Raw genomic sequence first — 26,926 nt, 5'->3', positions numbered from 1 at the left:
GATGACAGATCATGAAAAGAATAGCACATATACAAGTTTCCCAAAATTACAATGGAGAATGGGGCCTTAGGGAAGACTGCCTGGATAATTAAAGCATTAATTCAGGCTCTGGTTTGCCTGCGAGCACCACTAAATGTCTCCCAATAAATACTGGTGGTTCCGAGGCAGTCTCCCGGCCAGGGTGCAGGATCATAAAAGCCCGCTTTCCTCTTAGTCCCTGCCTGTCATCCTCGGGGAAGTACGCAGAGACAGTAACTCAAGGAGTGGAGGATCTTTATCCAAAATGTCTCTCTTAACGATGTACAGCTGGATAAGGTCTGGAACAACCACTGCACACCAGGAAACAGAGGTAAAGAGGACGGAAGTGACAGCTGTTGTTATCAACATATATAAGAGTAGAGACCGGAATTCAAATGTCCTGATAACACCTTTCCCAACTTTGTTCCACACACATTTCTTGGAGCCTCATCTGCCACACTCCGAGGCACACACATGCACGCACACATGTGCACAAGTACGAATCCTTTCTACTCAGGCCTGTCTTCTCGTTGTCACTCAATATCTCCGAGCTCTCGCTCAAGATGCTCCCCCACCTGACAGCCCTCACACCTTCACTGTCATTTTCACCCATCTTCAAGGCCTTAGTTCAAGGTCTCTGCTCTGTCCTTCCCCTTTTCATATCAGTGTTTCATTCCCTTCTTTGAACAACTCCAGCAGTTGGAGTTTTCATATCACACATGCCAGCCCTGAACTCTACCCTGTCTCCTATGAGGCAGGACTGTTTCATCCCATTTTCCCAACAAGACTGCAAATTCCACGTGGATTCCCCTCGGTAGCCCCGCCCCAGCCCAGCACACAGTGAGTGCTCCATCACTTCCGGCCCCTCAGAAATCAGGGAGACAAGTCCAGTCCAGGTTTTGTTGACTTGCATGGCCTTAGACAGGCCCGCAGTGGACTTGTGCTTCTGTCCCCACCTAATGGGCATGGACCGCACCAAGGGCCAACTTTATTCTACCTTGTGATGTTTCTCTGCACCCTCTCTCTGTCCCATAACAGCAACCAGCCCAGGCCTGCCACCTCCCTGCTCTCCATGTGTCCCCAAAAGCACCCCAAGGATGCTGCTATCTGAGGAACTCGATGACAGCACATCAACTCCTGCTCGACTCTCCCCGCCCACCTTCAGAGGCCTCTCTAGACATGCCCTGGAGACAGGAGAAGTGGTGTGGGTGGTGGGAAGAGTGCTGGACGGGAGCTCTGGGCTGGGCCCTGGGTTCTCATCCTGCCTCCCACCACTACCTGACTCCGGGAGCTGGACCATATGCCTTTGTCCGTTCACTGCAGCCTCCTGTCTGTTAGATGAGGGGGTCAGAGTTTACCGCTGCTCCCTAAGTCTCACTGCCCTGTACTTTCGTAAGTCTTAGGGAGACATCAATGTCTCCATGCACAGATGACAAACAGAGCAGCTGAAAGTAGAATGTGGCCTTAGAAGTCTGGGACACGTAAGAGAAAGAGGAAACTTAGCCCTTTTCCTGGAAATCTCGCTGGCATCTCCCAGAAGAGAGTGTACAGTAATCATTGGAAGGTATGAAAACCTCTGAGGCAACAATACGCCCACCTGACACTTACACACACATTCGATCACCACCACACACATCTTCCAAGGAGCACGGTAATGGTTAATTGGACCTGGGGCCCAGCAACTTGTATCAAGGCTCATCATTAAGGGAATGACAGGCAGAACTGCCATGAAGCAAATCCATACTGACCCTCTAAGTCAGCTCCTCAGATCACGGATGTTTTCTTCAACCGTGAAGGGAAGGATGGACTAGAGGGGGAGGGGAAGATGAGACCCGCCTCACCTATGATCTGCAGACCTCAGGCTTAGAAGCGTCAAGTTACATGTGACCCTCTCTTTCCTCTGGTGACCAAGCATGCCCACGTATGACCCTTCATCTCCACTGTAAGGCTCTCCCATCCACCTAGTCTCCATCTAAGCTCAGACGACAGCTCAGTGCTAGGTCACAACTGGCATTAACATCCTCTGTCCCCAAAACAAACAACTTCAAGGAATGGGACTGAGTCTATTACTACAACGATCAGTGCCAACTGCTCACTTTAGAACCACAAGTTGCCATGGTGGAAGGTGTCTGGAGAAGGTGACCCTGCCCATCTCCCTCCCACACTCCAACCCCCACCAACTTAAGTACCGATGACCAGATAGTGGCAATCCAAACGAGTGGTCCAGCAGAAAGTCAGCCCATCTCAACAGTGGTCAAATGTCACCTACTAGTCACCTGAACAGGTGAGGGCGCAAAGCCCAGCTCCTTTCCCTGCCCAGTCTGGCCCTGGGCTCTTGCCAAGAGTGGCCTTTGTGTTCCTGGCCATACGGTGAGAAGCCACCTCTGGGCTGGCACCCTGAGGTGAGCTGGTGCTCAGCACCAATAATGACCGCTATGCAAGTACCTTTTACGGCTTCAGCTGGGATATTGTCATTTCTCGATAAGAAGGAGAAGGTGCCCATCTGAATGTCAATGGCCTTTCCCTACAGAATACCTGGTCCTGCGTGAGAGGTGTGACAAGGCTACCAGCCTTGGACACAGCTGTGGGGGAGGCGAAGCTTGCTCTGGGTGCCTGCAGCCCCTCCTTCCTGTGACCACCCCTTTCCCTCCTCCAGGGGCACTCGGGGGCCCTGGGAGCCCACTACTTCCCTCTGTCAGAACCTCTAAAGTGCTGAGAGACCCTTGGCTAGAAGGAAAATCTAAGTTGGGCCCTGGCTGAGCAACTTAAGAAGCAAGGAAGCTTGAGTAATTCATCAGACCTTTCTGGGCCTTGGTTTATCTGTAAAATGAGGGTGTTGGGTAACTCATATCTAGTATCTCTTCCAACTCTTGGGAAGCCCCACTCTCTTCCGATGAGCCCATCCTTGCCAGCATGTTCATGGGTGTCCCCTCTCAGGCCATGAGCTGACCTTCTAACAGTGGCCCTATACAGTCACCCAGCCAGATGCCCAAAGGAGGCTCCGAAGCCAGCAGACCCTGGGCATTCTTGCAGGCCCGTCACCTTCTCAGTGGCCTGATCTCACCACAGGCACCGCCACCTGCCCCACCACCTCAACGTGTGGCCATGCCAAACAAAGAGGAGAAATGAAGTGATTCCGTGCGCAGCCAGTGTTTTCTATTGCCCGGGCTTACACTGACTGTGAGAGACTCCAACCCCCGGGTCTGCAGAGCTCTGACGAGAAGGCTTTCTGAGGAAATAAGCCACCAGCACTCCAAGGCAATCATCGTCAGTCAGCATGGCAGGCAATCGCTCACCCTGCCAGGCAGCTCCTCCCCGGCCCCACGCACCAGAGCCTAGCGGCTGGGTCTGCAGTCTATGCTGGGGACCCACCGCGAGGCTCAGGCACCTCTGTTGAGATGGGTACTGGGCAGCTGGCTGACACCATAGCAAGTGCTGCCAGGCCCTCTCCACTGCCTTCCATGCCAGGGTCTGGACTAGCTTTTTCTTATGGGGATGAAACTCAGTGTATCATACCTTGGCCACCTACGGATGGCAGGTCGCAGTGTGGCAGGGGGAGAGACTTGGCATAATTGCAAGAATGACCTCAGGTCTGGCTAAATCCCTCAGCTCACCCGCCCGGTGAAAACCACAGAGGGAATCGCGGCTCTGCCAACAAGTTCTTCAAACAACTTCACATTCCCAGTCATCCGAGACACCTCACCACTGTCGGGCCACAAAAGGCCACCCTCTACTGCACACTTTCTGTGGCTCTTTTTCCAGTTAATGACTCATCTATAATTCACACTAAATGGAGGTGAGGGGGTCAGGCAGGAAGGAGATATCACATCATATCATATCATACCATACCATATCATATATCATATCATATCATATCATTCGAAGTCCTTTCCAGACGTCTCCCTAGGACAAACAGCAGTTTCAACCATTTCAACCCAGTTTTCTCCTGAGGCCATTTTTCAGTCATTTTTTCTGGGAGGGCACCAGAAGAGCTGAATTCTGTTCTCCCTTCTTTCTTGCAGCTTCTCTGGTAACACCTTTGCCTCCCCCTTGGTCACCTTCCAAACCCACAGGCAGAAAAGTATCCACATCTTAGAAGCCTTCGGGATGGCACCCAGCTCCCTGGGGCTTCTCTCCCTGAGGTCTCCATGGATCCTGGTGGAAGGAGCAGCACGGAAGTGAGCCTTGGTGTGGAGAGTGTCCAAGAGGAAGGGTTTGTGGGTGGAAGAGAAAGAGCAAGAGGAGGGTATGTGATAAAGTAATTTATCTAGAGGTGTTTGTCACGAGTTTTCCTTAACAAGTATGGGGCAGCTGCTGGGGGCCCAGCTGCTGGGGGTGCCGCTGTGAACAGGACACCATCACTGCCCTCAAATAGCTTTGAGGCAAACAGAGGAGGAGAAAAAGAAGAGAGAGGTACAGAGCAGTGAGATGACTGCTTGCGGGGTTGCTACATGAAGAGGGATTGAGAGGGCACAGGAGGGCACCTCACACAGTCCTGGGGGCTGTGACACACAGGGATGCTTCCTGGGGAAACACGTAGCCAGGTGAGACATGATGAGTGCACAGAAATGGCCAGATGAACGGTGGGAGTGGGGGAAGATGCTGGAGACGGGACAGCACGTGCAAAGCCTGCGGCCTTTTGACATGACTGGTGTACGGAGATGGAGAAGCAACTGGGAGAGGCAGAGCTGGAGAGGCAGGATCCAGTCGGGCACAGGCTTGGGGCCACAAAGAGGAGCCCTAAGAATGACTGTGATAAGAAATAGGCAAGATGTATGAAGAAATGGTTAATATAAAATACTATGTATAAGGACGCAAAAGAACTTGAACAAATGGAAACTCATCAATAAAGGAATTTAACATCATGAAGATGTAAATTCTCCCTGAAATTGATTTATAAACTGGATGTGTTCTCAATAAAGTTACCAATAAATTTTAGGGAGAGCTAGATAATTTTAATCTAAAGTTCACATGGAACAATAAAGAATATCCAGGAAAATGCTGGGGAAAATGTTATGAAAGATAACTAGCCCTACCACACATTAAGGAATATTATAAAACTGCATTAATTAAAACATACTTTGTGGCACATGAATGGACAAATGGATCAATAGAACAGAATTTTAAAATGTAGAAATAGACCCAAATATGTTTGAGAAATACTGCATTTCAGATCACTGAGGAAGAGAGGAATATTCAATATGGTATTGGGACAAAATATGGGCGAAAAATAAGTAGGCTCCTTCCTTCAAGTCTTATGCCAAAATAAATAATCAATGAATCAAAGATCTAAATGTAACAAATGAAGCCATAAAAGTGCTAGAACTTTTTTTTTAATGTGTAGTTTTTGTGGTTGTGAAGGCCTTGGTTAGCATGCTATAAAACCAAAACACAGTAATAAAAATATTGAGAAATTCAACTATATAAAATGTACCAATTGGGTGAGCTACACATTAGGAAACTATTCCCTGCATCTATACTATAGAAAAAGGACTAATTTTCTTTAAAAAAAAAAAAAACACACTCACACACAAATTAATAAGAAAGTGTACAAAGGATTTGAACAATCAATTCACCGAAGAGAAAATATAAATGGCTCTTAGTATTTTAAAAGATGTTCAATCTCACAATAAGAGAGATATGCATTGAAACTAGAAAATACCATTTTTAATCTTTTAGAGAATCAAGGGCCCCAAAAGTTTATTAACACACTATAGCAAAGATGCAAAGAAACAGCCACCATGCTGGAAAATTAGATAAACTGGCACAAGTTTCATGGAAGGCAATTTGAGACTATAGTGCAAAGTTTTATACTCTCTCTTTGGCTCCACAATTCAACTTTTAGGAAATTTTCTTCATGTATATTCTCATGTGTGCAAATGACATCTTTATATGTGTATTTATTGAAGCATTAATATAATAGTGAAATATTGCAAAAGAATTAAAACCAAAAACCTGTATGTCCATCTAAAGGGGATCAGCTAAATAAATTATGGAATGTATACAGCCTTTAGGCTGTGGCAGATTTCAGTGTCCTGATTTGGAAGGCTCTCCAAGACCAATTCCTAAGTGGAAAAATACCTAGGTGCAGAACAGTAAGTTATATATGTTACTATTTGGTTTTGAAAAATCTATACACTATACAAGTAATTTTATTTATATATGGAAATAGAAGGATACATGAGAAAATGGTAACAGTGGTTACCTTCTAAAAGGGAAATTAGGCAGTTGGGGAAAACTTTAAAAACAAGGAAATGTTTTTAAAATAAAGACACTGAAAACTATAAAACATTACTAAAAGAAATTAAAGAACTTACAAATAAATGGAAAGACATTCCATGTTCACAGACGGGAAGACTTATTAAGATGCAGTACTACTCTAAGTGATCATAGATTCAATGCAGTCTCTATCAAAAAAAACCTCAACAGTTTTTGCAGAAATAGAAAACTCAAGCTTGAAATTCATATGGAAACTCCAGGGACCTAAAATTGCGAAAACATTCTTGGAAAAGAACAAAGTTAGAGGTCTCACACTTCCAAATTTCCAAACTTACCACAAAGTTACAGTAACCATAACAGTATGGTACAGGCGTAACGACAGACTACAGAACAATGAAATAGATTAAAGAGCCCAGAAATAAACCCTTGTATATATGGTCAAATGATTTCTGACCAGAGTGCCCAAACTATTCAGTACGGAACGGAAGGTATTTTTAACAAGTGATGTTGGGGAAACTGGATGTCCGCAGGCAAAAGAATGAATTTAGACCATTACTTACATCATATACAAAAACTAACTCAAAATGGATCAAATAACTATACATAAGAGCTAAATCTATAAAAACACTTCGGAGAAAACATAGGGGAAAAAACCTTCATGCCATTGGATTTGGCTATGATATCTTGATATGACACCAAAAGCACAGGCAACAACAACAAAAAATAGGTAAGTTTGACTTCATCAAAATTTAAAACTGTTGTGTATCAAGGGACACTCAACAGAGTGAACAGGAAATCTATAGAATGGTGAAAATATTTGCAACTCATATATCTGATAACATCCAGACCATATAAAGAACTTCAACAACAAAACCCCCAAACAACCTGATTTTAAAATGGGCAAAGTACTTGAATTGAAATTTCTCCAAAGAAAATATACAAATGATCAATAAGCACCTGAAAAGATGCTCAACTTCACTAATTATTAGGGAAATGGGAATAAAAAACCACAATGAGATGCCACTGTATACCCATTAGGATGGCTATTAATAAAAATTTAAAAAACAGAAAACAACAAATCTTGGCAAGGATGCAGAGAAATTGGAACCTTGTACACTACTGGTGGGAATGTAAAATTGTACAGTCGCTGTGAAATACATTATCACAGTTCCTCAAAACATTTAAACATATAATTACCATATGATGTAGCAATTCCAATTTTGGATATATACCCAAAAGAACTGAAAGCAGAGATTCAAACACATACTTATACACCCATGCTCATATCAGTATTACTCACAATAGCCAAAAGGTTGGAGCAATCCAAGTGTCCATCAACGGATGAATAGATAAACAAAATGCAGTACATACATAAAATGGATTATTCAGCCTTAAAAAGGAAGGAAGTTTTGACACGTGCTACAACATGGATAAACCTTGAAGAAATTATGCTACATGAAATCAGCCAGTCACAAAAGGATAAAGATTGTGTGATTTCACTTGTAGGAGGTACTTAGAGTAGTCAAATTCATACAGACAGAAAGCAGAGTGGTGGTTACCAAGGGCTGGGGAGAGGGGTGAGGAGGTTACTGTTTAATGGTTATGGAGTGCTCGTTTGGGAAGATGGAAAGTGATTATGGTTGCACAACAATATGAATGCTCTTCATGCCACCAAACTATACACTTCAAATGGCTAACACGGTAAATTTTATGTTGTATATATTTTACCACAATAAAAAAAAAAGAAACCTTAAATAATATACAGAGTATGTATGAATTTGAGTCAACGCTCCTAAGTTTGAGTCCTTGCTACCCCCTTTCATAGCTACGTTGTACGTCACCTTAGCAAGATACTTAATGTTTCTAAGCCTCAGTTTTCTCATCCATAAAATGGTAGTAATAGTACTGCCTACTATATTGGGTGTTTTGAGACACATACAGGGCTTAGAGTAGAGCCTGTAGCAGGAGTGCCTCACTTAGTATTGTCTTTAACAAACATTTATTGAGCCCCTATTATATCCAGGCACTATGCCAACTGCTGGGAACACAGAGGTGAACGGGATGGGATCCTGCCTTTAAGAACCTCACCGATTAGTAAAGAGGACCCTACTGATTCTCACTCAAGCCCTCGCTTTAGAAGGAAGTGTTTAAGAAGTCACCATGGAAGTACCCTTCAGGAAGAAAAACTAGAGGCTCATGTAGATGGACCGTTTGAAGTGTTTTCTAATGATGAAACCTGTCCTGAAAACAGAAGGTGCCATCCTGAAGAGCAGGGAGGTAGTCTGGATAGCTACGTACAAGACATGTTGCAGAAGAGATTCAGAGGGTTAGATGAGGTGGTCCCTGGGCCCCATCTGGCTCAGAGAGCCTGTGACGCTATAAAGTGAGGGCCGAGGACAGGACTGGGAACAGAGTGGCTGGGGACAGGCTCCACGGTGTCAGCCTCAGACATCTCTGCTTCATGACATCATCCAAACTCCCCCCAGTGAGGACCACAAGTCTCCATATGTCAGGGGCAGGTTCAAATTCAAATGACAGACGCGATTTTCACATGGATGAATGGAGAGGAAACAAGGCACGGTCATCCCTGGATGACAGACGGAAAGGTAGGAAGGTCCAAAGAGGAGGCCTTTTCCTGGGCCAGTGAAAGCTCCAGGCTTCTGGCCTTGGTACAAATCACTGAAACAGGATTCGTGAGTGAAGACCTGGAAGAAGACACCCCAAGGCTGGCCGTGAATCCAGAGAGAGTACCCCACAACAGCATCAGCTCTGGGGAACCCCAGCTAGCCTATCAACCCAGAGGATGATGACAGCTGATATATATGTATGTATATATGTATGTGTGTGTGTGTGTGTGTGTGTGTGTGTGTGTGTATATATATATATATATATATTTATTTATTTATTTTTTTCCTTTAAACTTTTATTTAAGTGCGTTTTTCCAGGACCCATCAGCTCCAAATCAAGTACAGTAGTTGTTTCAATCTAGTTGTGGAGGGCGCAGCTCACAGTGGCCTATGTGTGGATTGAACCGGCAACCTTGCTGTTAAGAGCACCGCGCTGTAAACAACAGAGTTAACTGACCGCCCCATGACAGCTTACATCTTAAGGAGAAGAGAAAGAGGTCTCTCTCGGGGGAATTTCAGGGGGTCCTGCACGGAGAGAGAGGGAAAGACAGGACCTCCTCTCCCCCTTGGCAGTTCATCTGCAGCCCAGACTTCAAGCGCAGTGCTGGGTCAGGGCTGAGGCAAAGGAAGGGCAGGGAGATGTCCCAACATGGTCTCACCCAGTCAGCTTCCCTAAGGGTCTCAGAAGAAAGACAGCCCGGATTATCTTACCTGAGTTCCTGACTTTCTTCTTTCCTGGAGTGCAGGGGTGGAGGGAAGAGTAATGCGGTCAGTGGAGGCCTCACTGATAAGGTGACATTTCAGCAGAGACCTGAAGCTGGTGAGGGGCAAGCCACACAAAGATCTGCAGAAGGGCAACCCAGGCAGAGGGAACAGCAAGTGCGAAGAGCCAGAGGCTAAGAGGGTGCCGAGCACCTTAGGGACGGCATGGAGCCTGTGTGACTGAAGCAGGGAGAGACATGGGCAGAGTTATAGGACACGAGGTCAGAGAGAGAGGGGCGGGGGTGGAGTTCAGATCCCGTGGGGCTTGTAGGCCACTATAAGGATTCTGGCTTCTACTTTTAATGAGACAGAAAGCTACTGGAGGGTTTTGAGCAGAAGACTGAGATATCCCGACTTATTTTTAAAAGGTCCTTTGAGCGGCTTGGGTCAAGAATTCACTCCAAGTAGAGAAGCAAGACCACCTGCTTCAGTTAGTAGCAGCTGCTACAACAATCCTGGAGAGAGGTGACAATAGCTGGAACCAGATTTGCAGCCGTGGAGGTGGTGAGAAGTGGATATATTCTGAAGACAGAGCCGGGAGGATTTGCTGACAGGTTGGATGTGGGGAGTGAAAGAAAAAAGAGGTGTCAACGATGATGCTAAGATTTCTTGGCCTAAGTTACCAGAAAGATGAAGTTTTCATTAACTGAGAAAGGGAAGACTGAAGAAGAAGCAGGTTTTATGGTGCAGATCAAGAATTCACATTTGGACATGTAAGATTTGACCTGTCTCTTGGAAATCCATGTAGAAATGTCTCATGGGCAACTGGAGAAACCCACATAGGGATCAGGGAACAGAGCAGACTAGAGCTATATATTTAATATCATTAAGTATAGCATTGACTATCCATATATTAGCTCTATATTTCTATATTTAGAAGTTGTTTGCAGATAGGGCCCTGGATAAGCGATTGTAGATAAAGAAGAGAAGTCTGAAGACTGAGTCTAGAGCATCCAAGACACACAGGTTGATGAAAGAGGAAAGATTAAAAGCCCCTGAGGCGTTCCCAGGCGGTGGGAAGAACCCCAGCAGAGGGCGCTGTGAGAGCCAGGTGAAGCATTTCAAGGGGCAGGAAGTGATCAGCTGCCGGAAATGCTGCTGCTGAGAGGTCAACTATCTCAAGCCCAGAACTGAAAATTGACCACTGGGTTTAGCAGCGGGATGGTCACTGATGGTCTTCGAAAGAACAGTTTTTTGGTGTGGGGGCAAAGGGAGCCTCATTAAAGAGGGTTCTAAAAGAATGAGGGTAGCCAACTAGTGCAGGGGAAAATCTCTCTTTAGAAGTTATTCCAACTAACTAGGGAAGAAGGAATGACAGGATTAGAATAGCTGCCTTTTATAAGCCCCTAAGGACACAGACAATTCAGGCAGGGGTCAGAAAATGATGGGCTCTTCATGACCTGCTTGCTTTTGTAAATAAAGTTTTAGTGGAACTCACCCATGCCTGGTCCTGCATGTATTGGCTATGGCCGATTCCACACTGCAAAGGCAGTGTCGAGTAACTGTGATAGAGCACGACTGCATGGCCCCCATACTAACATAGTTACTGTCTGGCCCTTAATAGAAAAGATTTGCCAACTCTGATGTAAACACTGATCCTCAGTGGCTGCTAATGTCACAAGAAGAAAAAAACACCAGTGTAGGGACCTGGCCCACAGGCAGATCGGCTAAGAGGCAGTCAGGGTCTCCCGGCTTCTTGGGACGCTGTGTGCATGAGAGCAGGCCTGCAGGATGGTGTCTCCCACGGAATGATCTTTGTTTTTCTGTACCTATCTAGCCTTGCTTCTTCTCTAGCCACCACCGGACACTCTCCCCCGTCAGGAAGTCTCAATAAACCTGTCTCTCTCACACTCTGCCACCTGGTGTGTTCTTTGGGCTTGGGGCTTCTTAGACACAATTCCTGGAGCAACTCAGACTCAGTCCGAACACCCAGACATTAAGTACCTCTGATGGAAGTACATAGACTCCCAGGAAGTCATGTTGCAAAATAATTTTAAAAATCAAATCTGATTCAGATGGAACTGGGTACCAGTTTATAGGCAGTGCAGGGAACAGAAACATTCAACACAAGGGGATGAACCCAGCAAAATCCAGAATGTGGGAAAATCTACAGAAAAAAGACCAGGTTTCTTCAACAAATAAACGGTAAAGCCAAAAGCAAAGTGGGGAAGGAACCTACAGAATAAGACTTAAGAAACCTTTCAGCCAAATACAACATGTGACCCTTATTTGGATTCTGATTCACACAAATCAACTGCTTTAAAAAAGAAAAAATGATACAACTGGGGAAATTCGAACACCAACTAGATATCTAAGGATATTAAGAAATTATTGTTAGTTTGGGCAAGTGTATTGATGCTCTTATGACTATTTTTCTAATCCATTACCTGTTAGCAACTGGTACTTAAATATTTATGGATGGAGTTATACGATGACCAGGATTTGCTTCAAAATAATCTAGTGGGGAGATAGAGAAGGGAGATTTAGGTGAAAAAAAACAAAAAAAACGGGTCATGAATTGACATTTATTGAAGGTGGGTGGTAGTACTTGAAGGTTCGTTATACCGTTCTCTCTACATTGGTATACATTTGAAATTTTCCTTAATAAAAAGCTAACTCGAAAAGAAAAAAATAAAGGGAGAGAATCTGGACCCAACAGGTACAAGCAACTCTTTGGAGAAACTGTACTGACCTGAGAAGAGAAATGGAACGATTTCGGGAGGAGGAAACAGGAGTTTTAAGAACGTGGTCCCCTCCACCAGCATCTCCCTTCAGTCCCCGTGGTTTTCGCTGGGGCTTTACTGCTTCTCTTGGCTGCTCTCCTAAACAGCACAGTTGGTGTCTGCTTAAATTCCCCACTCTGAGCCCCTCGCACAGGCAGAAGGTGTAGTCTCTGACCTTTAGAAGCTGCCCTCTAACTGCACAGTCAAGTCCCACAGCTGAACAGTTCACCAAAAAGACCAGGAGCACGGGAACATGTGGCTCGGAGGACGTGACGGCCATAATGACACTCTAGTTCACAGAAGCTGTGATGGGGGCGGGCTGGGCGAGGTGCCAAATGCTGTCCGGGGGAGGAGAGACCCTGGATGATGGCCAGAGAGGAGAAGACAGGGCATTTGAGGGAGGGAAGTAACGTGAGCACAGGCTGAGGCCCGATGGCATGCCCCTTCCACAGAAGTTCCTCTTGGAAGGAGCTGGGGATGACGTCATCCATCCTCCACACCAGCCTCTGCTGTGTCACTACAGATAGCTTCCCAGGGGGCCATAAGGACCCATAGCCAGCTCTCTGGATGGTGTCTGGCCCCAGCTGCGGAGGGAGCCCTGGCCCTGGGGGGTGCAGGAGGCACCCTCAGAGAGGGCAGGTCTGCACACCACGTGAGTCCCGTACATCAGATGTGACGCTTCACTTGAGGGCCCACCCCAGGCCTGCCTCTCCACCTGGCATCTCCATCTCCTGTGCTCTGCCCAGTCTTCCTGTGACTCACGATGCTGAGAATATTCTTGATCTGGGTAATCCACCCAGGCTCCAAAAAGGATGGGCTTCATGAGGCCCCAGGACCCTCTGATATTTACTGTATGAATATTTGGAACGTGCATTTTACCAGGTCAAGTCCACAGCCTTCATCAAATTTTCAAAGGATTCTGTGACTTCAAAGGTTAAGAATCACTGTACCAGAGGTTTAATAATTTTTTGATGTATCAGAGTTTGGTTGAGGTCTGGGGTATAATTATACCTATTAGGGCTCCTTCAAATGTCGCTATGGGCCCCTCCTACATCCCCCCCCCCCAATAGAAGATTGCTTCTAGATTAATGAAAGCAAGGATTAAAAGTCTTCAGCGGCAGGCTTATGGCAGTGCAAGCCTCAAGCATCCTCCACCTTTACAGGCCAAACAAAGTGGCACATCTCCTGAGCTACTTCCCACAGAATGAATGATATCACACGTATTTTTCACGCCCTCCAGTTTACAAAGCGAATTATTTCACTGGCACTTCAGGTTTCGGTTTTGAGAATTTTGCTATGAAAACTTTTAAAAAGCAGAGTAAAGCAATACAATGTGCTGTCATTTGTATCTTTTAATTGAATTGTGTTTGCCTTACTGGTTTGAATGGCCGATTTTTAACCGGCACACCACCCCCCTACATCCCACAACTTCACATCCCCACCAAAGCCCTGCCTGAAAGGAGGTGGAATCCGAGGCAATCTGCACTGTCTACCTCCCTCGAATGTCTGATATGCTCATTTAGTCAGTGTTTGCCGGATCCGTACTGGGCTTGAGGCTCTGAGCTGCCGTAACATAGCAGAGTAAGAGGGTGGGCCGCGGGCACGACAAGTCAACATTGCTACTAATATTTGTTGATGGCTTATACTGATTCAAACTCCACACAAATCCCGTGAGGTAGGTGCTGCTCCTACACACATTTGAGGAAGCTGAGATTCAGAGAAAATAAGGCATCTGTGCAAAGCTAGTCAGCAATGAATGAGAAAGCCAGGACCCTCGCCGCAAGCTGCCTGACCCCGGGGCTGGGGCTCCAAGCCCTGCACCACGGAACTGAGCCCCCATCTGCCTGGTTATGGCTCATCTGATACCCTCCAGACTCGCCCGCCCACCAGGAACCTGGTCACAGGGACCTGGGCAGCTTTATGTTCCAGCAACAGAATTTCAACGATTCCAGGCGGCCAGCAAGGCTTGCCCCATCCCGAGGCAGAGGGCATGACGGAGTGTGATGCTGCAGCCACGCATCACGCTCGGGCAGTGTTTGCCCGGTTCCCGAGGCACCTTCCTGCCCAGGTGCTCCGCTCTGCTCACTCCCTGGGCAGCCAGCCTCACCGGGATGCCTAACGCCTATTTTGATATTTCTGAGATGCTTCGGCCTTAATTTCAGCCATAATGAACTAGAGGCAGGCAGGCAGAGAAGAGGGGGAGAGAGAGGGCTGGGAGAAGGTGGCCATGGCGAAGAGAGGTGGTGGGCAAAGGTCAGAGGAGGCTGGAGGCAGAATGCAGACCTGGGACAGGGAGACCCTCACAGATCAGGGGGTGAGGGCGGGAGGGGCCCCAGCTCCCCTGGCCCATCCCAGAACAGCTCATCAGCACTATCCCGTTAGGGCTTGGTTGTGAGGTAGGGAGGCATCCCCAGCCTGGCTGTGAAGGGAGGGGAAGGTACAGGATGAAGGGGGAAGGTGAGAAGTGTGCCGGGAGAAACAGTGCTAAGTCTGGGCCCTTCGGGGAGCTGACATTCTCAGAAGCAGAGCAGCTTCAATTCCTCCTGGCATCCCAGCCCCTTCCCTACGCTGAGCCAGCGATGGGAGGTGTGAACCCCCACAAGACCCAGTCCCCCCACCTCCTTCACTCCCTTGGACATATATCCATTCAACCAGGTTTTGGAGCTGCTGCCAGGTGCTGGGGCTGGGCTGGGCTTGGGCACACAACAGTGAGCAACAGGGACATGGCCCCACTCCCCTGGGGACTTCCTGCCTGGGGGACATGGATAGACACATACACACATCAACTGGGCTGAGTTCTCTAAAAGCGCAGGATGCTATAAGAGAGTGCAGTGGAAAGGCCTAAACTAGACAGACTGTGGGAGAAGGTGGTTGTCTGGGAAGATCTCTCTGAAGAAATGACATTGAAGCTGAGCCCTGAGCAATGAATAGGCATTCACCTGATAAACGGGTGTTAGAGGATGGAAGAATTACAGAGAGGGAACAGTACATACAAAGGCCCTGCGGTGAGAAAGAGCTTGGCCCATTCCAAGGGAGTCCAGCGTGGCTATAGGGTGGTGGGCAAAGGAGAAAGATGTAGGAGCTGATGCTGGAAGAGTGGGGGCGAGAACGTGCAGGGCACACAGGCCATGGCTAGGACCTTGGCTTTCAAGCTGAGAAGTGAGTGGCATGATCACGTTTATTCTTCAAGGTCATGAGAGCAACCGTGTGGGGCATGAGCTGTGAGGGGGACCAGACAGGAATCGGAGAGGTCAGTTAGGAGGCTGTTGTGGCCAGTCTCCAGGAGAGGTGGCAGAGGCTTACCTAGGAGGTGGCCGTGCTGCCGAGAAGAGCACGGAGTCGAGAAGTATTCGAGCAGTTAGACTGCCAGGGTTTCCTAATGGCTTCCCTGAGGGCCTGGAGAGAGGCGAGCATCAACAGTGACCCCGAGTTCTGGGTGGCTGAGGGTGCCCCTCACCAAGACAGAGAAAGCTAGACGGGAAGCATATTTGGCGGTAGAGACAAAGAGTTCAGTCTGAACACGTTACGTCTGAGATATCTCTGGGACAGCCAAGCGGAGACGATAAGAAAGCTGTTGGATCCAGAGGTCTGGATCTTAGAAGAGACGTCTGCGCTGGAAATGTTAACTTTGGCACTTGTGAGAAATGGTTTGAGTAATGGCCCCGGAGTAGCCGTGAGAAGGTACCTGGCAGGCATCTAACTACAGAGGCTTAAATGACCAAGAACCCCAGCCGCTGGGCTCTGAAATCCAGTACTGCATTTGCGCCAACGGACCAGGGCAGGGACACAAAGGGTGGCCCACTCCTGGGAGACACGAGACCCTCTCACAGGCGACTTTGGCTCGAGGGCTTCCCGGCAGCCTTGTGGGCACCCTTAGCTGGCAGAGCAGGCTGGGACCCTTGCACTCAACCTTCCTTCCCTCTGTCCACCACTCAGGGTCAGACTTGCGTGGAGTTCTGATAGCTCTTCCAGCCTTTCCCGGCTCCCTCCCCATTACCTCTTACAGGTGTTTCTCCTAATTAAATCTTTGCACATTTAATCTGATCTTTATGTCTGCTCCTGGGAGGACCTTCCCACATTGATTCTCAGCCTGACCCTGTGACTTGCTTCAGGCAATGGAACAACAGCAACTGTGACACAAAGAAAGTATTGAAAAAGCCTTGTGCATTGGTGCTTGCCCTCTCTCTTGCTTCTGGAAACCCTCTGCAACCATGTGAACAAGCCTTGGCTAGCCTTTCTGAGGGTGAGAGATCAGGAAGAGGGAGGCTCTGGCCATCCCAGGGTCCCACTGCCTCCACCAATGACCCATACACTTTATGTAAGGCCAGCCAACCCCAGCCAAGCCAGTCCAGGACCAAAAAACCACTCAACCAACCAGAGAACCGTGAGAAATACTACAAGTTTGTTTTTATCAACTACAGAGTTTGGGGATGACTTATTATACAGAAAAAGTCAACCGATAGAAGAGCTTGGGGCATAAAGATGGTATCCAAAGACATGGGAATGACTTGGTCCTATCATACATTTGGGGTCCTGCCCTCAGTCTCTCAACCCAAAACCTTTCCTATGGCTCTTGCCATAACCACAGCCCACCTGAACGTTTATTTAGCACTTACTATGTTCCAGGCAACACAGGAAGGGCATACAGTCATAACTAAAAGATACTCTTTATCTTAAAGGAAAAAATATAGGGGAATCAGAGAAAACCCTTCTTCCACTTTCTATAATTAAAAATGATTGGGTAAAAAGTTGGCAGGAATATAGAACATGCCTGGATTCTTCCATTTCAGGCTTCGTGGGATCTCTCTCTCTCTCTCTCTCTCTCTCTGTGGTTTCACAGCCTTCAGTCAACTCACCACTTTCTCTGAGAGGAGTTGATCCGTTCTTGCTGTCACTTCAAAGTCAGCAAACAATGAGTACTCCGTTAAAGTCACAGTGTCCCAATCCAAGGGAAGATGATACCGCCACAGAAGGAAAGCTAACCAGGATTTGCCGAACGTTCCAGAGTGGCTTCTCTACTTGTTTAAATATTCAGTAAACTTATTAATCACCTGCTAAATACAAAGCACGGAGGTGACACAGACAAGAGATACCACACCTGCGATCAAAGATTTCGCGCTCTAGGCAGGAGGCTGCCAATGACACCTCTGCAGCGCAAGACACTGAGGGAGTACAAGGGGGAAGGATCGAGTACAGCTTGAAGGGGATCAAGGAGGTCTTCCCGGAAGAAGTTACTGAGTTTGGAGGATACGCAGTGGTGCACCAGGCCCTGTGGGGAGGGGCTAGGACAGGCCAAGCTGAACGAGCATGGACGAAGGTATGATGGCACAAGAGGGGAAGCGGTGTCCAGGTAACTGTGGTAGCTCGGTGCGGCAGAGTATAGGGATAAGGCAAGTGGAAATATCCAGAAACAAGACTGGAGAGGCAGGTAACGGGTTAGATCATGAAAGGCGTCATACATCATGACGTAAGGACTTTATTCTGAAATAAAAAGAAACTCCATGGAGTGATGTCAAGAAGAATGCCATGCTTACATCTCCATTTTGGAAAGATGGCTATGGCCACAGTACAGCATACGGATTTGGGGAGACAAGACAGTGTGCAGTAGACCAGGAGAGAGACGGTAAGTGCAGTGCTAGTAAGGGAAGGGAGAAGGGACAGAATTCTGCAGCACCAAGGAGGGACGATCCTCAGAATGATGTAGATGCCGGGAGTCATGTGACTCTCGGATTTGGGGTTGGGCAACTGAATGGAAGGTGGTGCCGTCTGCTGAAAGAGCTTTGAGAAGAGGACAACATCTGACAAATGATTATGGCTTCTGCTTTGAACAAGGTAAGTTTGCGGTACTATGAAGTGTTGAAGTAGAAATGTCCAGTTGGCAACTGGAGAGAAATTCTGAAATTCAAAAGAGAATCCTAGGGTGGAAAACAAATCTGGGAGTCATCAGCATATGGGTGACGGCTGAAGCAAGGGGAAGGGATGAAATCCCTCTGGGAGAGTGTGTAGCATAAGAAAAGGGCAGGGTTGGGACCGGGAAGCACCTACATTTAAGGGTCGGTCACTCAGTTCCTGTCGGGAGGAGGAACCCAGCCAGAGAGAACCAACCAGAAGAGAGATGACCAAGCAGTGGAAGCACCCACAAGACACCAGCTATCTGGTTGCTTCCATTCTCTTCTCAAAAGGGTACAGTACACGGCCAAGAAAGCGATTAGCACTAAGGTGTTCACTGTTACTAACAGATGTGTCCAGAAATATTTGCATTTTCAGTAGGGGTCTAACCCTCATAGTGATTCTGGATTTGGAGCCAAGACATGAGTCAAAGCCGGGCTCCACCACCTACTGTGATCTTGGGTTCTGGAGGCTTTTGTTTGCTCCTATAAAATAGGATGAACAACTCCTGTATCTCCAGGAGATGTAAAATCCCAACTTTCTGGATCATCCCTTCATCTATGCCTCTCACAGTGGTGCTCAACCTTTAACGTGCATCAGACTCCCCTGGAGGCTTTGGTCCCAGCCTGTTCCTGATTCAGGACGTCTGGGCTGATGCTAATGCTACCGGTCCAGGAACCACACTTTGGGACAGATGTGCTCCCTGAAGGACTGCACCGCGTGGGTGAAGACCCACTCCGTCTACTCCAGAACTGGTCTTGTGAAGGGCCGTGGGATTAGCGCTCTAGGTTCTCATTGCAGGAAGCATATTAAAGCGATGGGAAGGTGAGGGGAAGGGACAGGCACACAGTCTTCTCCCTTAGCTGTCACCCAAGACATCTCAAGTTGAGTGATTCACACCTGCGAGTTTGAAAAGCCATGAGTCACTGGAATCAGTAGGTGAGCTGCATTGACTCAACCCTCAGGGAGGGAGGAGGGGGGCAAGGAGGGGAGCAGGTCTGCAGAGTCACAGAAAACAGCCCGCAGAACGGACTGAGTTCTTCTGGGCACCTGAGGAGCCAGGCCCCGGGCTGGAGAGAAGAGAGAGATGGCAGTGGGGCCAGAGGAAAGAAGTGGGGGAAGGGATGCCTTCCTCCCCAGGGTAGAGGGAGGAAGGGAGCCTTCGGCAGGCATCTCCTCCCCATTTCAGATAGGTTAGCCTCCGCTCTGGGTTAAGAAGACCATGAAAAGCAAGACAAAGCAACCTGGGACTTCCTTGGGAAGCTACTCCCTCAGAATCGCCCATCCCTCTCCATCCCTCTCTGCCCTGGTGATGCCCCGGGAACCTTCCCCACTCTCCCTAGGACACCATATGGAAATCTCCAGGGAAGCCCAGTAGAGGCAAGAGTGGAAGGAACGTTGTCTTCTTTTAAAAAGGCCTGCCACAGACATCATCTTATTTTACTTCTTAAAACTCCCCTGAGCTCCCAATTTTATATACGTAATTTTTTTCAACCCACATTTACTCCCATGCTAGGTACTAAGATTGCAAACACTAATTAATCACAATGCTTGCCTTCAAGGAATTTTGCCTAATGGGATATGAAATGCACTGCCCTTATTTTATAGTCTACAAAACACTTTCACGTACAATTGTACTCATTCCTCAGAGTGGCCATGGAGAATTGGGGACCTGGACCCTATTTCGTTTTTTGCCATTCTGATCTTCAGCTGGAATATCACCTCCTCAGATGTCTCCCCTGACATCTGAAAGAGCTACCCCATCAGTGCCACGTCACCCTATATGATTTTTCTCAGTGACATTTATCACAGTCTGACTTTTTTCCTACAAATTTGTCTATTTATCCTCTCCCCCCTCCCTCCTCATCTCCCTCCCTTCCCCTTCCCTTCTCCTTTTCCTGCAGTAGAATATAAATTTTACAAAAGTAGGAAATTTGTCTGCTTTGTTCACTGCTAGATTCCCAGGACCCAAACTGTGCCTAGCCCAGAAGAGGCACCAGAATACATTTGTGGAAGGAAGCAGGGTGGGATGAGAGGACGGCAGAGGAGGAGGGAGTGGGGCACAAGGAGAGGCTGTGATTTGTCCACTAATTAGCAGAGTGGAGGCTCACATCTGGGGCTTTGCCCCCCAGCCCAGTCTCCTTCCCCTCCAACCACCTTGGAGGCCACTCTGGGCCAGCATCCAGGTTCTGAGGTGGACAGGCTGGCTTTCCTGCACAGGGGTGGAAGTACCCAGAACTCTGAGACTTCAGCACTGAAAAACTCATTAATCCAGAGTCTGAAATGTGACAAAAAGAGAGGCAGAGGTTGGGTATGTGTTCACTTGTCATTACAAAATCCTTAACTACAGAAGGCATGGAAATTTGTCTGTATTTAGGATCATTGTACTGAAGAAAACATCACTCAGGGGCCAAATAAGTCAAGAGAGATTCAATTTACTTCCTTTGAAGAGGCAGAAATATAAAATGTTCTTTACCACTTTTCAAAGTAAGAAGAATAAAATTCCTACTCAGTAAACACAGCAAACAAACAATAAAAAATTCTCTTGTATGACTAGGTAAGAGGGGGAGACAAAGAATAAAGAGAGGGAGAGAGAGAAAGGATGGGAGACAAAAACCATAGAATAAACACTGCACTTATAATGGAAGGGGGCCTCAAGCAACCACTGGATCCAGGCTCCTTCTCTGAAAGATGGGGTACTGGGCCCGAGTATTGTTCATATAGCTGAGGCCTAAGGAGTTAAGTGATTTGCATGTGGTTTGTTGCCAGTAAGGATCAGAGCAAGACCAGATCCATTATGCTGTAGTCAGAAATCATGTAATTTGGTAAAAGAAATGAAGACTTCTTCAAAGTACTATACTTAGAGCTAGAAACCAATTATTTGAGAGTGAGAACCCTGTCACTGGCATCTTACTTTCCCGTTCCTCCTAGCAAAAGGCTTTGTACACGTTTGGTTCAGGAGAAAGTGGGGGACTCCCAAAAGAAGCAAAAGAGAGGTACAAACACAGACACCCTCTGCAGCACAGAAGACACGGAGAGCTACCTTGACCTCAAGTTGCATTTTTGCAACTACAGTGATAGTCCCATCATGACAAGGCGTGTCCATCAGAGTAGCCCTAGATTTTGTTACCCTGATTAGAAAGTATATGGCCCCTCCCCTCTAACTCCAATCCACCAGCACCATCTGCTCCTGTACCCCCTATCCAGAGAGGGTGAGAGAGAAAGAATTTGTAGTCTGCCTAGGATTTGCAGAGCACAGAGTGCAAAGTCACCCTGAAGCCCAACCTCCATTTTCAGGCAAGGTAAATGAGCCCCAGGGAGCTCAATGACTTGCCCAAGGTCACACGGCTACTTAATGGGGTTGAGTCAGGGCTAGAAGTTAAGTCTCCCAGGCCAGTGCTCTTTTATCTACCCCCAACCCCAGCTGTCATCCCCTCTTCCCCCATCCCAGCCTGCTGTTCTTAGACTACCTGATTATGGTGCTGTAGGGTAAATAGGAATGATGAGTAGGTGGAAATAATGTCTACAATTATCTACTTAAGACTCTATTTTTGCCTACAAGATGGAAAAAGGCTCTGAGGGACCTAACCAAGACACTGTCAGCTGGGTATGGTCAGGTTCCCTTATAGGAGTAATCTGTCAAATTACCTCTGGGCAAACCGAAGGATGAGGAGGTGCTCTCCACGCCGAGGCCGTGGTCAGTCTCTGAGACAACTGGGCTCACTCCACTCCTGACAGACACGGGCTTCAATGACTAAGGTACAGACAGACCCTAAAAACCAGACGGTGACCTATGCTCTGTCTTTCCTGAGACAATCCGACCACCCCAGGCAATCATGAGCACACTGGAGCGGGAGAGACGTCTCCAGCAGGGCAGAGAGTGCCTGACCGTACCCAAACTTCACAGACACTAAGAAAGAACAATGCTGACACAAGGGACAGGGGCCATATGAGTCAAGAACCAGGCAGGGTGGACAAGACGACAGTCCAACCCATGCCAGTCTGGAATCATCCATCACCTCCAGGACCCTGCACAGGTGGGACTAAATCTGTGAGCCAAACACTGACCACCTCAACGTCAGCACAAAGAGGCCTCATTGCAGGGAGGGAGTCAGCCAGCCTTGGGTTTGAATCCCAACTCGGCCCCCACTGCCTGCGTGAACTTGAGCAAGTTACTGAATATTTCTAAGCTTCAGTTTCCTTTCCTATAAAAGAGGCACCTACTTAATAGGGTTAGATAAGAATTAACTGCAATAAAGTCAAGGAACGGCTTGGTATAGTAGCTGCAAAATAGTAACGACTCGACAAATGGTAGCTACAGTTTCTGAAGCCCTGCAAGGACTTGGGTGTCTAGCAGACCCAGGGGCTCCCTCACACAAGAGAGGAGGTAAAAGCCAGGTATTTCCCTGCAACAGGATGCTTCTTGAACATGAGTTTCTCAGTTTGAAATCAAGACACACACACCCCATCCCCAGCCTCAGGAGAGCCCACGAGTTCTGACAGCGGTGATCCAACAGCCCAACCATGTGACTTCAAGGGTCGGGTCTCTGTATATCATGCCGCCATCAACTCAACACTCACAATTCCTGGCAGTAATGGCCTCCTGGGAGCCCCAGAGTCATAAAGAGCACAAAGAAACAGACAGAAGAAGATGTAGATCACCCTTTATTTGTAATCCCTGTTGTCAGAGCATGAAGTTCCATTCTGGGAATGGGATTTTTGGAGGGACTGGTGGAGTTGGGAAAAGAGGGGTTCATCAAAAGAAAGAGATTTGTATTCAGAGCTGGATTCTCAGAGGGAACCGAAATAAAATCCATTTGAGATCTGAGTCAGGAAGAACCACGCCAGGAAAGAAGATGCAATACACACATGACATGAAAGCATCAAACGTTGCCTAGTGAACTGTCCCTGCCTCTGATTCTACAGTCACTCTTAGGACAATCATCCATCCTTATCTGTCTGGACAGCCTCTATTGTTCATGTGTAATTATGACCAATGTCTCAGTCCACTCTCGAAAGTGTCCCGGCTTGGACAATAAATTACATGATTACCCAATACTACAAAATGGTAAGAACATCTTAGCTGGCCGGAGACTGAGCATGTGAGAGAACAGTAGAACTGAATCAAACAACAAGGAAAGGTCATCTTTTTCTACGCTCTAGAGAAGGCTGCACAATCCTACAAGACCCACCCATTTGCAGAAAAGAAAGTTCTATATTTTCCACCAGTGATTCCTCTTGGAACTGTCAACCAGAAGTTCCCCCTGGAGTCCACCCCGGCTTAAGCCCCAGTAAAGAAAGTCCCTGTTCCCTGGCTCTGCTGTCAGTGAAGATGAAGCAACGCTCTCATTTAAGCATCAGAAGCACCCTTTCCTTCCATGCAAACTCTTCTCTGCACTAAGCCGTCCTGGTTCCTCCAGCCCTTCCTCGAATGGTGATGTGTCTGTGACATGGTGTGGCTCTGCTCCCCCAGCGCAGGTAAGAACCAATGTCCCAACACAATGGCCTCCAAAGGCAACAGCAGGTGAATCATTTCAATGCCCCAGATGTGGGTCGGGCTGAACCCCCTGCTCTGAGTGGCCACAGAGTCGCAGGTCCAGCCTAAGGGAGCCTTCCCCTCTTGAACAAGTAGCCAAACTGCCACCTGGGTCCCCAGAGCAAGGTGGAAGCTTTGATCTCAGGGAGATGTGGGTAGAGTCTCCCATCATCCTCTCGGGAAAGGGCACAAAGCAAACAGGCGCAGAGGGCGGGGAGGTTTATGCCTGGGAAAGGACGTGCAATTAACCGCTCTGGCGCAGGGAGACCCAAACCGTGTCTAAAAGCAAATCACTCTAAGCAGCCTGGCTTCTTCTCCACAACCCCTCCCTCCTGTGAGCCGCAATTCCCAGCCCTCTCCCAGGACACGGTCCACCGGCCGCCGGCAGCCCGCTCTACCCACAGACATCCAGCCTAGCAGTCCCCTGACACCTCCAGAAGCGCACACAGCTTCCTTCACAGAAACTTCGCTGGAGGCTCAGTCCCTGCTCAGCGAGCCCTCCCTCCGGGGGTCCCCCCACAAAACTTCCAGGTTCCAGGACTGGCTGCTGGGTGGCAGGAGGCCCCAGGCTGGCAGAGTCCAGTGATGGCACCTGCTCCAAATCCATCTATGCTCCCAGGGAGCACGACCCACCCCCCACCCCCCCGCTGCCGGCTGAGCAAAAGCCCGACCACGAACGAGATGCCAGCGCTGCCCTCCACCAAGGGGCACACCGCATACACCCCAAAACACCCAACGGCACAGGGCTTTCCCACGCCAGGGAAACTGCCACGGAAGTTGCAAAGGAAAGGGCAGCGCTTGGGGAGGAAGAAGCAGCTTAGAGGACGATTCCAAGAAGATTCAGGCAAACTAGGACTCTCCACAGTCCGCCCGTCCCCAACAGGTAGCAGTACCAGGGACCGAGCCTGGGCAGAGGCCCCGGGAAAGGCAGCACCGCCCCACAGGCAGCGGGCACCAAGGCGCAAGCAACCATTTCCTGGGCTGCAAACACCAAAGCCCGGTCTTACCTTGAATTAATGCAGAGTCCCGCGCTCGGCTGAATGGGGAGAGTGTGCTAGTATTCCAGAGACATCCTTGAATGATTTTAAAAGAGCAAACATGTAGGGGGAGGGAAACCGAGCGAGGGGAGAGGCGAGACAGTGCAATTGAAGGGGAAAGAGGGAGCAGTCAAAAGAAAAAAGGGGGGAGGAAGGCAGGAGGAGGTAAGGGAGTGAAACGGAAAATAAAGGGAAGCAGTTTTTGAAAAATCTGTCTCCTGCCCACAGAGTGGAAGGAAATTTCTGACAGTCTGCAAGAGAACTCACACACGTGCCCCCCAGAGGGGCAGACGGGGTGGGGTGGGGGTATAACAAAGGGGATGGGGAGTCTGGAGCTGTATCGGAGCCGAGGGAGGAAGAGCTGTCCAGGCCGGGGGAGCGCGCGCAAGTGGGCGCCCGGCAGGCGTGAGCGTGCACACCCGGGCTAGGGCGGGGCGCACCCGGCTGATGGGGGGGGGGGGGGGCGGGGAGGGGGCAGTTGGCAGTATCGCCTGTGGGCAGGGCTCTGTGTAGTAAACAGCCTGGGGTGAGAAACTTAAGGCAGGGTTTCTGTGCAAAAAGTACAGTGGCCTCAAACTTCCACAGGCCATTTCCACTCGGAAACATCATCCCACCTTACGAGCAGGAGTGGGTGCCAAGGTCCTGTTCGTGGACCTCACCCCGGCTCCAGGGTCCTGGCGCTTGCGTCGCTGGGCAGGAGGAACCTGGATGGGGAGAGCATGACTACATCTAAAGAAAAAACGGCGAAGAGTCGGTGGCTTTAAGAATCAAGTTCATGGAGAGGGGGAAGTGAAGAGGGACCAGTCCCTGAGCCAGACGCGGCACAAGCACAGGGGGCCCAGCCACAGGGCAGAGTATCTCTGCTGCCTCTGGAGGGAACTAGAGGCTGTCTGAGGGTCACCAGGGCCCATCCAAGGGCTCTAAGGGAGACCCTGTTCCCCCCAGGGCAGTTCAAGAGCACAAAAAAGCAGCCCTAAAAACTGTCCAACTAGCATCTCCGAGGCTTTCTAGAGCTGAATCCCTTAGAGTGCTCTCTCGCCCACGGTGTCTCTGATTCTTTGCACATCTTTCCCCCAAGAACAGCAGGAATGCCTCCCAGAGCCCTTGCTGGTGAACCCCTGGGGCCCCACCAGCCCTTCTTTTCAGTCCAAGTAGGTCCCCAGAGGGGCTTTGCCAGGTGGCTATACACAGCTGCCCACCTTCCACTAAAAGCTCAGAATCAGAGCACAGAAGGGCCCCAGAGAGAGAGGGGAGGAGGCAGTAGGATTGAAAGGGGCAAGAAGAGAAATAGAGGAAGAAGCAGGGAAGAAGCAGAAAGAGAAATGGGAGACTTCTCTCCTGGCAACTCTTGTTCCCCAGGGGCTTGGCACAGAGGGGCCAAGACCTCTGGCGCTTACTTTGGGGGTTGCCAGAGTTGAATGAGGACAGTGGGCCTTTCCTACTTAGCTGTGAGCTCCCTATGGGATTCTACTTAGTCAACTTTGTACCCTGTATTCCCGCTCGCCGCCAGCTTGGCACATCTCAGAAAACAGGCACTGAAGGGAACTAGGTAACCGCAAGTTCAAGGGCTCCTCTCCCCTTCTTCTGAGTCTACTGTGGGGACTCCTTGGCTGGTTCTCATTCACCTCCAGAAGGTCTGGTTGGGAGGGTCACTCTGTAAGGCCCAGAACTTCAACCCCAGGATTAGGTCAGTCCTGAAAATTATCACCAACCCTGAAATGAAGTGAGTCTGTTCTCTCAATGAATTAGACTTTTGGAAAGCCAGGCCTTTAGCCGTGACATTAAAAACTGTTCCAACTGAGCATGAGGAAAAAAAAAAATTCAGGGCTACATATCAGTTGTTCAGAGGCTGACAGATTTTTGGAAAGTCTCACAGATCTGGTCTTCTATATTAAGAATTTTTTTCCCGTGCAAGCATCCGAACGCAATGGAAGCCTCTCTTGTGGAGATCTTGGGCCCTGCCCAAAGGGAGGTAAATCCTAGGGAATCCTGGGGAATCAGAAGCCTTCCTCTCAAGGGAGAAGAAACACAAGGTAGGGAGGAAGTGGAAGAGATTTTCCCACTTTACGAAACCAACCTCCGAATCTACTAAATCTGTTAGAGGAAAGGAGAATG

At 48.4% G+C, this 26,926-nt stretch overlaps 1 protein-coding gene across 5 annotated transcripts in view; it reads right to left on the bottom strand.

Moving 5' to 3' along the window:
* Positions 1 to 26,926, bottom strand: part of CACNA1E (calcium voltage-gated channel subunit alpha1 E) — a 455,081-nt gene that overhangs the window by 389,051 nt on the left and 39,104 nt on the right. Inside the window, exon 1 of one of the 5 annotated variants that reach the window (XM_088801609.1) lies at positions 24,782 to 25,201. The exons of 3 other annotated variants lie outside the window; for them this stretch is intronic. The gene's annotated coding sequence lies outside the window, so the exon portion shown is untranslated. Of the gene's footprint in view, positions 1 to 24,781; positions 25,202 to 26,926 lie in introns of those variants that run through there. One more of the 5 variants, XM_088801610.1, reaches the window with a different exon arrangement.

This window comes from Rhinolophus sinicus, chromosome 11, assembly GCF_057876585.1.
Source record: "Rhinolophus sinicus isolate RSI-liver-muscle chromosome 11, RSI-T2T, whole genome shotgun sequence".
NCBI lineage: Eukaryota > Metazoa > Chordata > Mammalia > Chiroptera > Rhinolophidae > Rhinolophus > Rhinolophus sinicus.
Note: the sequence above shows the minus strand (reverse complement) of the source record. Positions and strands in the feature narration are given on the sequence as shown.